The 15,003-nt window shown below is 42.0% G+C and overlaps 1 non-coding gene across 1 annotated transcript; it reads right to left on the minus strand.

The window, feature by feature from the left end:
• Positions 1-14,397: 14,397 nt before the first annotated feature.
• On the minus strand, positions 14,398-14,576 carry LOC133849653 (5.8S ribosomal RNA). The gene has a single exon (XR_009895409.1). It is a non-coding gene; the product is annotated as a 5.8S ribosomal RNA (ribosomal RNA).
• Between the last annotated feature and the right edge of the window lie 427 nt (positions 14,577-15,003).

Consider the following 15,003-nt stretch of genomic DNA (forward strand, 5'->3'; position numbering starts at 1 on the left):
CTGAACCCTAGCGAACTGCTGCCTTCTATTTTGTCTCCTATTGCGAGGCTCAGGAAAGACTCTCGCCGAAACCGGATCTTCGTTTCGATTTGGAAAAATTTCCAGGAGATAGTTAGACAAACACTGCAGAGTTGCTTCTTTGCCCGAAGTCTGCGCTCCATCAATGATAGATTGCAGAACCTCGACTCTCCACGATCGATTACATCCCACAGGGCCGAAGCACCGCTGTATCCGCATGAGGACGTCGTCCGAATGTATCGATGGTGTGATTGGAACCGACTCTGACATTGAAGAAGAAGACTCAAGCCCACTTATACTAGGGCGGCGCGTAATGGTTTGTGGTTCATTAATTTCGGGGATAAGAGCCGCTTGCCCTCTTAGCTGCTCGATTTTTGCCTTATAATTATCCCTCTGTCGACACTTTTTAATAGCATCGACACTGCGTTCTGGAAAATGCAACGCCAGCTTTTTATTAATAAACCTCTCGCCATTTGCTATGAGCTCAAGTTCCTTCCTCGCCATCATGGCCAATTCTTCCTCACACCACCTGGTTTTCACGTCAACACGCGTACGAATCTCATCAAGCCTGTCTTTGTGCTGACGCGACATGTGGACGCCTAAACCGGTCTTTGTTCCAAAAGATCGGCCGCGTTCCACACATAGATGTCCAACAACTGGATTAGCATCTACGTTCCTTCCCTGATGGGCTCCTACGGATGCCGTAGGAGAATTCACTGAATAACTTTCAGCTATCCGAGGCATGTTATTAGAGTTTGCACCATCAGTTTTCAGGACCATCGGGGTGTTAACCCAATGGCCCCTTTCGCCGCTCATATTCGCTGCTGCCGAAACTACATCGGTCCAGCACCCGGAGGACACCACGAGGAGGCCACATTTTAGTGGGGCACATGTTGCCTATGAGTCGACTTGATCTGACTAACGAAGGACGGTAGCCCATTTGCCATTGCTGAGAAATGAACCATTATTCCCCTTCTGCAGACCCATTGATCCTCCAAAGAGAGAGTCATAGTTACTCCGCCGTTGACCCGCGCTTACTTGAATTTCTTCACTTTGACATTCAGAGCACTGGGCAGAAATCACATTGTGTCAACACCCGCTAGGGCCATCACAATGCTTTGTTTTAATTAGACAGTCGGATTCCCCAAGTCCGTGCCAGTTTTGAATTGATTGTTAATTGATAATCGTTATAATTTAAAAGAACTAACTGGTTGCCCAACTAGTATTCTTAAAAATTTTAGCAAGAAAGTTCCACAATTGGCTACGTAACTAAACTATCCGGGGAACAAGAAACTACCATAAATGATAGAAACTCTATTTACCCAGAACGAACACATAAACCATGTTATTGTTTCCCAATCAAGCCCGACTATCTCAATTTTCAGAGCCAATCCTTATCCCGAAGTTACGGATCTAATTTGCCGACTTCCCTTACCTACATTATTCTATCGACTAGAGACTCTTCACCTTGGAGACCAGCTGCGGATATTGGTACGGCCTGTTGAGAAGTTTGCGTGTCCACACCATAAATTTTCAAGGTCCGAGGAGAAAATATCGACACAACAGTGTATGTCATGCTCTTCTAGCCCATCTACCATATCTCTCTGCGAAAGACTTCCATGGTAGTACGGCTATAAAACAGAAAAGAAAACTCTTCCGATATCTCTCGACGGCTTCTTTATGGTCGTTCCTGTTGCCAGGATGAGCACGAGGCCCATATTTAATAACAAACGGATACTCAACAGGTTACGGAATTGGAACCGTATTCCCTTTCGTTCAAAATTATTCAAGTTTTTTAATTATGACAAAATTTAAATTTTAGTTACTTTTTTTTACTTGAAAATTTTCGGCTTTCGCCTTGAACTTAGGACCGACTAACTCGTGATCAACCACTGTTCACACGAAACCCTTCTCCACTTCAGTCCTCCAAGGTCTCATTCGATTATTTGCTACTACCACCAAGATATGTACCAATGACGGCTCCATGCAGGCTTACGCCAAACACTTCTAAGCACACCATTGTACCTTCCTACCCCTAAAGTTTCAAAATTTATATTACAAGTAATATAAATCATCTACTTTAGCGGTATTGTATAGGTATACAACTTAAGCGCCATCCATTTTAAGGGCTAGTTGCTTCGGCAGGTGAGTTGTTACACACTCCTTAGCGGATTTCGACTTCCATGATCACCGTCCTGCTGTTTTAAGCAACCAACGCCTTTCATGGTTTCTGAATGAGTTGTTAATTTGGGCACCGTAACATTACGTTTGGTTCATCCCACAGCGCCAGTTCTGCTTACCAAAAGTGGCCCACTGGGCACATTATATCATAACCTTAAACTTCATATCAAGAAAGTTAAGGTTCTTACCCATTTAAAGTTTGAGAATAGTGTTAATATGTTAGCTGAAAAGTTTGTTTTTGTCTGCCACCGGTTCTTGATACCAGTAACAATTTCGTTGCCGCAATCTGTACTTGAAACAAATTGAGCTCGGAGAAGTGAATACCACGAGTTTTCTGATTTTATTGTGGAATATGCAGGGTTTATATATACAATATCTTAAGAACTAATGTTTGTTTAGGTCCAATTCTTATCTGTTTATAGTTTACAATGGGTAGCCTGATAATCAATAGTTGTCTCATAGTTTATTAGTCTGAACAGTTGTAAAGTAGGATAACCTTATCTTATATCGCTTAAGTTTATGACGCATGCAGGTCAAATCATGCGTGCTGATAGATGGTGTGAAGTCGTTAATGCGCAGCGGTGCCTGTTTGTATAGGACTATCTGTTATCTATTTGCGGCGTACGATTTTCTGCTTGTCTCGAAATCGTACATCCTGCCGGCCGTTGAACGCAGTTTCAACAATCATCGATGTTAATGGTGAATGGCGGACTCGAAGTCGTATCAGTTTTCCTCATTGCCACCGCTGGTATCTGCACTTGCTGTGGTCTGTTGTCTCTCTTGTAACATTTTTTTACCCAGTGAATGGTCAATATTATTATGATGAATGTTAGGCCGATGTACATTGCGATGTGGTGATGCTTGATCGTCTCAAGTCTATGTGGTAGTCTGAGTCTTCGGTTTGGTACGAGATCCCGTTGAAGATCCAGTAGTTCGGTATAACCAAATTTATTTGTTTTCCTGGAGGTAATTTTTTGTCTTTTAATCGTTGTATTGCTACCATCGATTTCTCCAAAACGGGCGTATGAGGTGAACGTAGATGTTTCTATACCAGTTTGACTGATTACTGTTATTAGGGAGTTGCGTATGGTACATCCTGCCTTTGTTGTCAGTAGCCCCGTGTTGCGTAACCAGATATCTGATGTTCCATCGGTGCAAACAGCTGAGAGTTTTATTGGCGTCCTTGTAGCAAATATCCATTGATTCTTTTTATGCATCTCTTGCCAAATGAACGTTTTATTTGTGATTTCCAGATGAAATGTCTGTTTTATTATGGAATAGTTTCATTTTGTTGATGCGAGCGCATTGCTAAGTGAGAGGCACACTTCCGCTCCGCCGACCGAAAAGCACTCAAAGCTTTTTCGCTCACTGGCAATGCGCTCAGTGCGTAAGAATGCACTCAAGCTCCAGTGCTCTCAGCTTCTCTCTCCCACAACTCACCACCGCTGAGCCGCGCTCAGCATAGATCGCCGAAATGCCGTCGGCTTTTTTCTATTAGTTAGTTACAAATCACGCCTCTTGTAAATCGGTACAATTACCCCCCATTTTCTGTGCGAAACAATAACCCGAAAAGTTTCAATAAACCTATCAAATATATAGTGATAAAAACTCGAGTGTTTTTATTTTCGGGAAGCAAAACATTCTGGACATTTTTCAGCGCCCCCACAAACATTGGTCCTTCGAGCCGGATCATCATCAATATATTTTTCATCGTTCCAGTTTTACATCCGCAGATAAGTGCCACTAGTTTTTGCTTCTTTCCTATTCCTTCTACCACGGTCGTCCGCCCCTCCATTCCGCCATATTGCGCAAAAGTTTTTTCCATAGCTTTTGCCAATTGACTTCTTTGTTCTTCGGACGACCTTTTCTATGGTTTTTTGCCTAATTACATTTATAATAAATAATTATATTTGTTTTTTTCCGCCAATCGCGTACGTATGTATGCATGTGTGTTTTTCCTTTTTTTTGCAAGTGCAAGTGCAGTGACAAGTGTAAATTATCCAAAGAGAATCATTTTTTAAAGTGCGAGGATTATATATTGTATACTCCATACATATATAATCATACGAATTAATTAACTTAAATCCAAGTTGTGTACCAGAATTTCGTGTTGCTTAATTCTTGTCCGTTATTTCTTGTACGTTTGTATGTCGCGGTAATTGCCGACATACATACATACACACATATTTCGGTGCACTCTCTTTTGTCCGCAAGCGCACCGGCTTGCAGCCGCGCTTGCTCTCGCGCTCTCTCAACACACACACACACGCACTCTTGTGCATTCGCTGTTTGTCCGCACTTGCTCTCGCTCTCATTTGTGTTACATACAAATATACGTGCATTTCGCTTGCTTAGACGTTGGCAGCGCAGTGCAAGCACATACATACATACGTACATACTGTTGTGCATGCTTAACCGCGTGCATAAGTACTTCTACGAGTGAAGTAACAGATTGGCAGGGCAGCGGTAGTCGCACTCGACATACCCTACCCTTTCCTTGATTTTTTTACCAAGTGATATATTTAGTGTGTGTATTTGAGAGCAACTCCCAGCTCAAGTGTCGGTGTATAGGCTTACTCCGGCCAGTGTCCCACACACATCGACACACACACACACAAATACACACCTACATAAAAATACACTTTTCCTTCCACCACATCTCCATATTTAAATATACAAATAATTTTTGTTTTTTTTCGTGACAATTTATTTATTATTTTTCCATCCAGCGTCTTTTTTAACCACATTTGTGTTTTTTCCAGCATATTGTGGTTTTGTGGTATTTTTTCCGTGCTTTTTTTTGTTCTTGTTTCCGACAATCGTTTGCGTGATTGTCGCGGGAATTTTCCCCCGGCCCCTTTGCGTTCGTTGCCTGTGTCCGCAGTCCGTACCCATTTGGGGTACAAAATACCTCAGCACTACCTGTGGTATTTTTTCCAGTATTTTTATTTGGTATTTTTCTTTTACTAGTTGCTACGTGCCTTCCATTTCGTTTCCATCTTCTGGGCCGTTTCCGGATATATAAAAAACCAAGTTCCATTTGGTATTTTTTGGTATATTTTCTGTGATTTTCTGGTTTTCTAACCAGCGGCTTCCTACCTTCCGTGCGTAGCATGTCATCGGGCAAACTCGATAAGACTAAAGCTAGACTGTCCGTGCCTCTACTAGCGCCGCTAGAACCTCGATAAGCCCCCTTTACCTAAATTCAGGAAGGAGTCGGCTCTTCGTGCATCCAGCACTTCGCCGATTCATTTGCAATCGAAAAGGGAGGTCACCGCACGGTCAGCTAGCGTTTCGCCCGCTTCTGGCACCAGGCTTGCAGTCAAATCCAAGCCGCTGATCTTGGTCACACAGCCTTCATCCGATCCTAAGAACAAGGTTCCTTCCGTCCCGATCCACAAATCAAAAACGATGGCACAAAAGAAAGTAGACACAGCGTTGACGAAATTCATCGCCGCGACTGATCGTATCAGTCACTTTGCGGCGAGTCAACAATCCTTCGGCTGATAGTCCATCCCTGTATACGTGCCAAGTCCGAAGGGACCAGATGCGTTCCTTATGGGAAAAGGTCGAGAATGAGTACGAGGCTTGCTCTTGCGTCATGTCTGAGGAGATGACCACAGAAGAGCTCCCTACTGTTCAGGCCAAGTACGAGTACTGCTATGCTGCCTACGAGCAGTGTGCAGCTCTGTTAGGTGAGCAAATAGCCAACGCATCCCAGGCGCTCACCCCCCGTACACCCGTACAACCACCATCTGTGCAATCCATGCCCACAGGGTGTCGATTACCTCCGTGCGACACCGAAGTCTTCGGAGGCGATTACACTCGCTGGCCCACCTTCCGGGATTTATTCACAGCCCTCTATATACAGAACCCGAGACTGTCGGAAGTTGAGAAACTTTTCTATCTCAACTCCAAGACCAGCGGTGAAGCCCATGCCATTGTGTCAAAATCTCCTTTGACAAATGAAGGGTTCCAGTCGGCGTGGTCCAGCTTGACTGAGCGTTTCGAGAACAAACGGTTGCTCGTAAACAGTCAGTTGAGAATTTTGTTCAATTTGCCCGCCATTGGGCAAGAGTCGGGCTCCTCTATTCAGGAGTTGCAGAGCACCATTCAAGGGTGTCTGACAGCCTTAGAGCACTCGAAAATCGACACAGAGAATTGGGATTGCATCCTGGTTTTCTTGTGTTCTTCGAGGCTCCCAAGTTGACCCTTTCTCTTTGGGAACAGTCAATCCAAAACAAGAGCGATATTCCAACGTGGGTTGACATGAACGCTTTTCTTCTAGAGCGGCATCGCACCCTAGAAGCGATAGCGGAGGTGTCATCCAGCACGAACGCTCCGACGGCTCCACGCGCCTCACGAAAGGAGGCCCCCGTCTCCAGGCAGGTCAACTCTTTTTGAGAGTAGGGTGACCATTAAGACCCAGACCTGCAATTTCTGTTCCCGGGAGAATCATCCGATTCGATTGTGCCCTCGCTTCCTCCAGATGGGTGTCAATGAAAGGGTCAACCATATTAAGCAACAGAAGCTGTGCTTGAACTGTTTCGCACGAGGCCATGTCCTGGCCGACTGCACAAGTGCGCACAGCTGTTTTACGTGCAAGGGTCGTCATCATACACTCTTGCATGGAGTCAACCCGACGCCGACAGTCACTAATCCCACTCCTAATATACAGTCCACTCCTTCCCAGTCAGCTAATGTGCAATCATTCCTGGCAGTTAACACACAAGGTGTTCTGCTGAGTACAGCTGTTGTACACATTTGCCATCACGGCGTTCGATTCCGGATCAGAGGCTACTTTCATTTCTGAACGATTGTTCAAGCGCTTGAGGATGCCATACACATCCGTTCAAGCCCACGTCTCTGGGCTGACTCAAGTTGTAGCAGCCCAGCCCCGAAAGCATTGCCAATTCCTAATTGGCTCCCCGTTGCGACCAGATCTGCAGATTGAGGCATCGGCTTTCGTCCTTCCTCAATTAGCAGGCAAACTGCCCTCATGCTCTGTCCCACAAACCATCCTCGACAATCTGCCAAGCATTCCGCTGGCCGACCCCAAGTTCTATGAGAGTTCGCAGATAGACGTGCTTTTAGGCGCGGATATCCTCCCATCCGTTCTTCTCGGCGGCTCTCGTCCGAACGTTTGTGGGACCCTCATTGGTCAAGAGACCATTTTCGGTTGGATCCTGACCGGCCCAGTGTCGGGATCCACTTCTAACTCCATCTCGTCCTTTCGACTCGACTGTCCGTCGATCGAACTCCTACGATCGGTCCTGTGACACGACCCCCCTCCAAATCTATTTCAGTTTTTTCGGCTCGACTGTCCGTCGAACGAACCCTAAGATTGGTCCTGTGACGGGACCCCACTCTGATCCTTCTTCGGTTCGACTGTCCGTCGAACGATCCTCTAAACGCAAGCCTTTGTTAGGCCCCATTCAAAATCGGTTCCAACACCTTCGGCTCGACTGTCCGTCGACCGAACCGACACGATTGATCCTGTGACAGGACCTCCCTTAGAGCCTCTTTCAGCTCGACTGTCCGTCGAACGATCCCGGACGGAGACGCAGTCTTCCTCTGCACCGATGGCACCGGTCACTCCGCGTGGGGTTTCCGTGCCTCCCGGCACAACCTCGCGCCAGCCCAGGAGCCGACGCGACCACCCGGCACCCTCCAGAGAAGAACCACCAAGGACGTCCCGTGTCCATGTTTCCCAGGCCGGCATCCACCAGGCCGGCATCCACAGGCCCACTCACCCACGCACCCGGCCCGTGCCTAGCTCCCGCAGGCGGCACTTTCCAGTGCAAAGGAGTGAGCATACTCCCCACCGCGGCGAGTTGGATCCGTGTTGTCCAGTAAGCCGCATCAGCGAGTCGTTGCCAGGGGCCTTGGGCCTCTCCATCACTCGCATGGGCGCTGAAGGAGTCTGCACGGCGTCGTTGCGCTCCAAGACACACCCACTCTATCTATCCTGATATTGTCCTGCCGGGTATCCTCCCAAGTCTGATGTTCTTTGCAATCCCAATATTGCAAGGGGGGGAGAATGTTGATGCGAGCGCATTGCTAAGTGAGAGGCACACCTCCGCTCCGCCGACCGAAAAGCACTCAAAGCTTTTTCGCTCACTGGCAATGCGCTCAGTGCGTAAGAATGCACTCAAGCTCCAGTGCTCTCAGCTTCTCTCTCCCACAACTCACCACCGCTGAGCCGCGCTCAGCATAGATCGCCGAAATGCCGTCGGCTTTTTTCTATTAGTTAGTTACAAATCACGCCTCTTGTAAATCGGTACAATTACCCCCCATTTTCTGTGCGAAACAATAACCCGAAAAGTTTCAATAAACCAATCAAATATATAGTGATAAAAACGCGAGTGTTTTTATTTTCGGGAAGCAAAACATTCTGGACATTTTTCAGCGCCCCCACAAACACATTTCGCAGCTCATTTCTGTAGAGAACATTGATTGCTTGCTGTGACAAATGAAATCATTTATCGATCTTGGACGACAATTTGCTATGTCTTCCGTCGTCATATCAACAAACTTATCTCGATAGTTGTTAATGCAATGAATGGTGTTTTAATTTTGAACAGATGAAATCCATATATATTTGCAGCTGGGATCGGTATTAATTTGTATATGTCCAATACCTGTGTCGATATTAATGGTACTGTTATTTTTATAATCACATGATTATCTATGCCATGAGTATGTTTTCTTGGCTAATAGGTAGCATTTGATCAGGCTTCAAATGATCCCGTATTTGATTACATTGCTCCTTTAGTTGTCGTGGTGATAATAAAAGTGGACTAATAATGTTGTGGCGCACGTCTGTTAACACTTTGATGATTTCATTCTGCATTCGTTGTAAATTAGCAGCGAGCAACGTAAGTTGTGATGTCAGCGTGATGTACCAGTGATATTTATCTTGTATTATTGCATTAATTTGACTTTCAATTAGGTTGAGTCGTTTTGCGTATGCAATTTCATCTCGTTTCACTACGTTTATTGTTGAATCAACTAAGGATGTTTGGTTTTGTAATAACTCCAAAAGATGATCTTCATTGTCCTTGACCTTCGATATTGTTTTCGACATGTCTTGTGCATATTGAGAATCTAATACACCAAATAGACTGCTTGCAATGTTTCCCACGATGTCCAATGGTGCTCGAACTTTCCGTGATTTGGCCAATAGCATATTTTCCATGATGAGTTCATTCTCTATGTGTCGGAAGTATTGGTACATTCCTTCACATGAGTGGGCGTCATTAAGTGTATCGTCATCGGACAGTGGTGTTAATGGTCGAGAGTTCAATATGGCCTCTATTTCGACTATAACTGTTTCCAGTTCTTCATAAGTAAGATCGGCTGTCGTCACAGGTGTTTTTCCTGAGTATACGTGACGTGGTACTTTTATGGTGTTCAGAACCTTTAGCTCCTCCCTGTAGCGTTTCCATTCCTCCTGAAGATAAGCCGGCAGATCGTCTTTGTACTCATAACCCTCCTTTGTGAGGTGTTGCATGAAAATTTTTGCTTTCATTACAACTGGGGAAAATAAACCAAGAGGATCAAATATCCTAAAGATTTCAGACACAACATCTCGTCTTGATATGTTGGCCTTTGTTGCTATTTCCGTTTTCCCACAAAGGTGATCTGTTATTGGTGTCCAGGTGATTCCGAGGGTCTTAATCGTGTAGTCCTTATATGAAGTCTCCTCCAGTTGTACATTTGAAGTGATGTGTTCCCTCGGAACTCCTTGTAGAACTTGGAAATTGTTGGTACACCATTTTCTTAACTTGAATCAGAATTTTGCAGAAGTTTGTTAAGCTGTTGTTGCCTCTGTAGAGCTTCTGGTATAGTTTCGGCTCCGGTTAAGCAATCGTCTACATAGAAGTCGTTTTCCAATGCGGCAGCACCATTAGGTATTCTTTTCTGCCTTTTTGTGCTATGTGCTGCAAGCATTTTGTGGCTAAATATGGTGCAGCTTTTGTTCCATAGGTAACCGTTTTTAATCTGTAGTATCGCAAATCCTCAGATGGATCATTGCGCCAAACAATTGTTTGGAAATATTGGTCCTCGGGATTTATCAGATTTGACGGTACATTTTCTCTATGTCCGCCGTGAAAACATATTTGTGAGTCCTAAATCGCAGCAAAATTGAAAATATAGAGTTTTGCACCGTAGGTCCTTTGTGCAGTATGTCGTTGAGCGATTTTCCTGATGACGTAACTGCAGATGCATCGAAACCACTCTTAATTTGGTTGTTGTACTTTCAGGTTTGAGCACACAGTGATGTGGTATGAAGTACCGTGCTTTTGTTATTTCATTTGTGTGCATCTCCTTCATATGTCCAAGAGCTTCATATTCTTTCATGAAATCCACATAACTTGCCTTAGTTTGTGGTTCTCGCAATAACCGTTTTTCAAGGAAAGGAATCGTCGTGTCGCAAGATCACGACTCTCCCCCAGGGCTGAAGCATTATCCATAAATGGGAGACTAACAATCGGTTTCTTATCAATTGCAGTCTGAATGTTCTGGAGAAAATGCATTTCACATTGTTTTTCCAGTGGTGATAGACATGCTGTATCGGTTGAGAATGAATCCAGTTCCCAAAATTTAGTAATTTGTTGGTCTACCTTATCTTCTTCCGTTAGAGCTGCACAAGTAGTTGATCTTGATGAATTATGTTTTAATTTTCCAGCCACAATCCATCCTAGTTTGGTTTTCTGTAATCTTGGCAGTCCTTTACCCAACGATAAATGCTTGTCCTGCATTATGTCGTAGTAGTGTTCTGCTCCTAAGAGTAGATCAATCTTTCCTGCTTTGTCAAAGTTAGGATCTGCCAATTCAATATGCTTTGGAACGAGCAATATCAATTGACTGTCCTGGTTGATCTGCAACAATGCGAGGCAATACAATAGCCTCAATCGAGTTGAAATTGTTATGCTGTGATTTGAGCATAATATTAACACGTGCCTTCGATGTTTGTGTTCGTCCACCAATTCCATTTATTTGTAGCTCTGATTTTTTAACGTTGAGAGCTAATATATTTAATGCTCTTTGACTTGAGAACCTGAGTCAAGTAAGGCTCTGAATTCGGCCATTTGTCCATTATTGCCTTCAATAATAACTCGAGCAGTGGCTAAAAGTACATAATTGGTTTGTACTCCACTTGCTGATGCTGCAGTTTTGGATTCAGGCTTCGATTCCAAATGTAGAAGAGTGTTATGCCTTTTATCGCATTTAAAACAATTTTTCTTCTGGCATTCCTTTGCTGAATGATCGCGTTTGAAACATTTTACGCATAACTTGTTCCTTTGAATCCAATTTAGTCGTTCAGCTGTTGTTTTCTTCAAAAATTCATTGCACTTGTATATAATGTGATTGGTTTTGTTACAGAAATAACATGTATATTCTGTACCAATCTGAGCGCATGTGCCTTTTTGGTGTGATTTATCTTATCACATAAATCCTTGACGAGTTTCATTCGTCATTTTGTTCATGATGCGTTCCAAGCTATCCAGCAGAACCCTTTGTTCACGAATCATTGGCTCCAGTTCTGATTCTTCTTCACTGGAAGTAACCGATCCAGTATCCATTTGTATTGTGGATAATTGTTTATTAAATTCTCCTTTGTAGGATACAACCAAATCCCTTATTTGATTGAAGTAGTCATTTTTAAAGTAATTGTGCTCAATTTTAGCACCTTCTGTTTTACTTCTTATATTTAAATCCTCTTTAGAAAATATTTCCCACAGCTTAACTAGCTTCTCAATGCGTTTTTGGAAGTAGTCTTGCTGTAGTTTTCGCTCAGGCGAGTCCTTTTTGTAATTCCTTATTGCGTTTTGGATCTCTTCGCCTGTTATTAATTGCCTGTCCAGCAATGCGCTGATATTCGATGATGCCATTTTTTTATTTAAAGTAATACTTGACCCGTTGGAGGTATTTTGTTTTGTCGCTTTGACAGGTTGTGCCTCTACTCACAACCAAATAGGCGGTCAAGGTATACTTTTAAATATTACGGCTATGGAGCTTGATTTTCTCCTTCTTTGTTTCTGCCAAGTTGACTATCCAGTGATGTCCAAGATCGCCAAGTTGATCAGTTGTTGGTTGTATTCTCCAAAATAATCCTGAGTCCAGAAGTCGGGGGTCACCAAATGTTAATATGTTAGCTGAAAAGTTTGTTTTTGTCTGCCACAGGTTCTTGATACCAGTAACAATTTCGTTGCCGCAATCTGTACTTGAAACAAATTGAGCTCAGAGAAGTGAATACCACGAGTTTTCGCTGAGTACTGATTTTATTGTGGAATATGCAGGGTTTATATATACAATATCTTAAGAACTAATGTTTGTTTAGGTCCAATTCTTATCTGTTTATAGTTTACAATGGGTAGCCTGATAATCAATAGTTGTCTCATAGTTTATTAGTCTGAACAGTTGTAAAGTAGGATAACCTTATCTTATATCGCTTAAGTTTATGACGCATGCAGGTCAAATCAAGCGTGCTGATAGATGGTGTGAAGTCGTAAATGCGCAGCGGTGCCTGTTTGTATAGGACTATCTGTTATCTATCTGCAGCGTACGATTTTCTGCTTGTCTCGAAATCGTACAAATAGGTTAAGATCGTTTCGACCCTAAGGCCTCTAATCATTCGCTTTACCAGATAAGATTATTTTTATACAACAGTTAAATGCACCAGCTATCCTGAGGGAAACTTCGGAAGGAACCAGCTACTAGATGGTTCGATTGGTCTTTCGCCCCTATACTCAATTCTGACAATCGATTTGCACGTCAGAACTGTTTCGGTCTTCCATCAGGGTTTCCCTGACTTCAACCTGATCAAGTATAGTTCACCATCTTTCGGGTCACAGCATATATGCTCAAGGTACGTTCCAGTTAGAGGCATAAATAATATAAATATTATTATACATAACTATATAGAACGCCCCGGGATTGCGTTGATTAACTATAAATAGTTAAAAAACTAATCCCAATAATAGTCAAGTTAATTACGCTATTAGGTTTATATCCCAATAACTTGCACATATGTTAGACTCCTTGGTCCGTGTTTCAAGACGGGTCCCGAAGGTATCCTGAATCTTTCGCATTGTTAATCATACAAGTGCTTATAATAAACATAAAATCAATGATAATCATGCCATTATATAATTCCGAAAAATTAACGCACTGTACTCATATAATCTATCAGCACTTTATCAAATTTTTGAAATTTATTTTATGTTAAAATGCAAGCACTCTAATTTAAATAAACTCTTATCAAAATTGTTTGATAAATTCCATACATGCTAATAGATTACAATGTCCTTATATGGAAAAAATGCACACTATCGTTATAATATTGATTAAATATTACAATTCTAATGATGAATTTTCCATAACGGATATTCAGGTTCATCGGGCTTAACCTCTAAGCAGTTTCACGTACTATTTAACTCTCTATTCAGAGTTCTTTTCAACTTTCCCTCACGGTACTTGTTTACTATCGGTCTCATGGTTATATTTAGTTTAAGATGGAGTTTACCACCCACTTAGTGCTGCACTATCAAGCAACACGACTCTTTGGAAACATCATCTAATAATCATTAACGTTATACGGGCCTGGCACCCTCTATGGGTAAATGGCCTCATTTAAGAAGGACTTAAATCGTTAATTTCTCATTTTAGAATATTGACGTTCCATACACTGCATCTCACATTTGCCATATAGACAAAGTGACTTAGTGCTGAACTGATTTCTTTTCGCTCGCCGCTACTAAGAAAATCCTTGTTAGTTTCTTTTCCTCCCCTAATTAATATGCTTAAATTCAGGGGGTAGTCCCATATGAGTTGAGGTTGTTTAATTACACTTATAGACAATTCTCTGCCTATTTTGAAATATACTATCTTTTTTTTGAAGGTCCATAATATTCACAAAATTATTCTTTATATCATATTCGTTAATAAGAGGCAATTCTAGTTTATAAAATAATATATTTTATGCTAGACATTCCTCAGTATTATTTGAAATGAATAAAGAACATATAATTCTTCAAATTTCTCATGCAACAGAGTTTTAGTATTTTCATTTATTAATTCATATTATGAATATCTTAAGCGAGAACTTTTTAGATTCACACTTATATTATCCAATATACAATGTCCTTAAAATTACGAAAAATTTTAAACAACTTATTTAGCATAGTCTTACAACCCTCAACCATATGTAGTCCAAGCAGCACTAAAAAATTAATTAAAGTACATAACAGCATGGACTGCGATATGCGTTCAAAATGTCGATGTTCATGTGTCCTGCAGTTCACACGATGACGCACAGTTTGCTGCGTTCTTCATCGACCCATGAGCCGAGTGATCCACCGCTTAGAGTGATACAATTTTTTTTATTTCATTACGTCAACAATATTTTTATTGAAAGAAATTAAAATACACCATTTTACTGGCATATATCAATTCCTTCAATAAAATTTTTTTTTATACCTAAATAAATGTTGCGAAATGTCTTAGTTTTACATAATCGATAATAATAAGATATATGACAAGTATATTTTAGCTAAATTTATTTATTATGATCAACATATGTAAAGCGTTAACCTGCAAACAGGTACAACATTGTTTTTCTTTAGGTGTTGCGAACCAATGTATGCGCACTGGAATATGCACAATACATTTTGCAACGCATGTATATTATGGTACATATACACGCAGTATTTTATTTTATCCAAAACACATAAAACACTCTTAATACAGTATATAATTATAATAATACATAACAAACGGTATTTAGCTAATTTAAAT

The sequence above is a fragment of the Drosophila sulfurigaster genome, unplaced genomic scaffold (assembly GCF_023558435.1).
Source record: "Drosophila sulfurigaster albostrigata strain 15112-1811.04 unplaced genomic scaffold, ASM2355843v2 contig_104_pilon, whole genome shotgun sequence".
NCBI classification, from domain to species: Eukaryota; Metazoa; Arthropoda; class Insecta; order Diptera; family Drosophilidae; genus Drosophila; species Drosophila sulfurigaster.